This window comes from Monodelphis domestica, chromosome 6 (assembly GCF_027887165.1).
Source record: "Monodelphis domestica isolate mMonDom1 chromosome 6, mMonDom1.pri, whole genome shotgun sequence".
In the NCBI taxonomy this organism is placed as follows: domain Eukaryota; kingdom Metazoa; phylum Chordata; class Mammalia; order Didelphimorphia; family Didelphidae; genus Monodelphis; species Monodelphis domestica.
In genome coordinates, this window is record NC_077232.1 from 63,382,475 (window position 1) to 63,385,333 (window position 2,859).

Here is a 2,859-nt window from a genome sequence, read left to right on the forward strand (position 1 = left end):
GGAAAGGGAGCTACTAGTATTTATTGAGTTGGGGAGTGACATGGTCAAATTTGGGCTTTTATTACCGCAACTCTCTCTGTCACCACAGAATCTGAATGAACATTCATAAAAGAAAATTAGTGACATTGCATTTAGTGTGATGGATTCCATGTAACACCATTGATTTATACTTATTCTGCCATCTTTCTTCTCCCTGAAACCAATGCCCCAAATCCTACTGCAACAGTGGAAGGCCAGAAGCCCACCTAAGCTGAGATATTTTGTTTAGGGTCTAAAGCAGCAGAAATCCAAATTCCATGACCATACCAATATTCTTTCTACCATGCTCACTCTCCATTTCTGGTCATCTTAACACTTTACAGGCTATCTACATACTGTCACTATTTGTCCTAAACCTTCATCCCTGTTAACAACTCTAATCCTCCTCAGGTACATTTGATACCAACTTGTCCATCTATTTTATTTCCCTGTGCCCTTTGTCATTCTTGTTTGCTTCTTAATTAGTTCCCTACATCCTTGATCTTTTAGTCAATATTACTTCAGCAAATTGAAGAGTCATTTCAATCAACATTACCTGAATAAAGCCTAACTCTTCTCTGAATAATAGGGCATGTTTATTCCTTGTTCTACATTACTACTTCTGCAACACTCCTCTACTTCATGACTTCTACACTTTGGGGTTCAGAAAATATCTCCATATTATAAGCATCCCATTTTTTCTGTTATCTACTTTGGTATATCACTAGAAACTTCCCTTTAAATTAAGTTTGAGTCATTTAGGCACTAAACATTTTTAAAATGTCTATTATGTGCTAAACACTGTTATAGGTTCTGAGGATATATAAAAAGAGGCAAAAGGCAGTCCTTACCCTGAAGGAACTCACAGTCTAATGAGGGAAATAACAAGCCAACAAATCTGTACTAGCAAATACAGGAAAAATAGGAAATAATTTAATAGGAGAAGCCACTGGAATTAATAGGGATTGGAAAATGCTTCTGTAGAAGATGAAATTTTAGATGTGACTTAGAGAAAGCCAAGGAAGCCAGATTCATTAATAAGTACTGTTTGTATATAGTTGTTCTGCCAACTATAAATTTAAGCCTGTAATATCTGTAAGCTTGTGTTTCTCCATTTTGTCTACAAGAATATCTGAGAAACTTTGCTAAATTCCTTTACTAAATTCTAATAGATCATAACCCTAACATGGAATCTATAATATTTCCCTTATCTATCAATCTAGGAAAAAGAAAGTACTAGTTTGACATGACTTGTTCTTTGTGAATCAATGCTGGCTTTTAGTGATCACCCATTTAAGTTTTCACAAATCATTCATTTAATAATCAGTCCTAGAACTTTTCTGGGAATTGACCGTCAAGCCAACTTTTGTATAGTTTTACTAATCTGTTATTGCCATCATTTAAAAAATTGAGACTCAAATTGTGGTACATGTTGGTGATGGAATACTATTGTGCTCAAAGGAATAATAAACTGGAGGAATTCCATGTGAACTGGAATGACCTCCAGGAAGTGATACAGAGTGAGAGGAGCAGAACCAGGAGGACACTGTACACAGAGACTGATTGGTACAATCGAATGTAATGGACTTCTCCATTAGTGGCAATGCAGTGATCCTGAACAACCCGGAGGGATCTACGAGAAAGAACATTATCCACGTTCAAAGGAAAAACTGTGGGTGTAGAAACACCAAAGAAAAGCAACTGCTTGATTACATGGGTCGAGGGGATATGGTTGGGGATGTAGACTCCAAATGAACATCCCAGTGCAAACATCAACAACATGGAAATAGGTTCTAATCAAGGACACATGTAATACCCAGTGGAATTGTGTGATATTTAAAAGAGTGGGAGCCATAAACTTTTATATTAAAAATAGGTTCTTGCCATAAACTGTAAGAGTTAAAATGGTTGAGGTTGTAAACTGTAGTGAATTAAAATAGTGGAAGACTTAAATTGTGATAGATATAAGAGTGGGTGAGTAAATTGTGACCGCAGAAAATATGTTTTCACCACAGTGTCTTGTTTAAAATCAAATATAAGGTGGTCGCCAGGGAAATATTCCCAATTATGAATATACCCAAGTCAACTGGGTTTTATAGAGATTTTCATTAATAATACAATGAGGAATCAAAGAAAGAGAGAGAGTAAGAAAGGAATAAGTATGAAGGGCCTTAAGCCAACATGGCCTAGACCTGAGTCTTAAGGGAGAGAGATCAGTCAGTCAGTCTTTAATCACTCACCACAAGATCTGTTCAAGCGAGGATTCAGGGGGACAGAGTCTCCCCAGAGGGAGTTCCAGCCAGAGTCAGCCTCCCTTGAAAGGCCTCCTTAGAGATTGTCTCTCAAGAGCCTGTATATCTCCAGACCTCTTTCAACAGTCTGTCTTTTTTCTTACATAGCAGGTTTTCTCCTATGTTACCTCCCCTAAGTTCTTCCATCTACCAATCACAGTAGACGTTTTCCAAAGGACTGCCCATCTGAATTCACATTTTGTTATCACCTTCTCAATTCACATCTTGCTCTCACCTTTTCTGGGTAGACTAAAACTTCTGAGTAATTCACATCAGGAAAGCTCTGAGTAAGTTTTCACCTCTTTGCTCCTTGTAAGTTCACAAGTTACCTGACCTTTATAGGTACTTAGCACCCCATTGTATTAATTCTAAAAATAGGCATGGCTTAAAGAACTTTTTGCCTCATTATAAGTATGGGTTTAAGTACTTTCATTGTTTATAAAGGAGTTTTCTCCCCTAAAGCAGTCCTAAGTATGGGTGGAGTAGAGGTCCTCCCATTTCTGATCCAAGTAGAGTTCTCACTGTCCAAATGGGGAATGTTCCCAGTAGG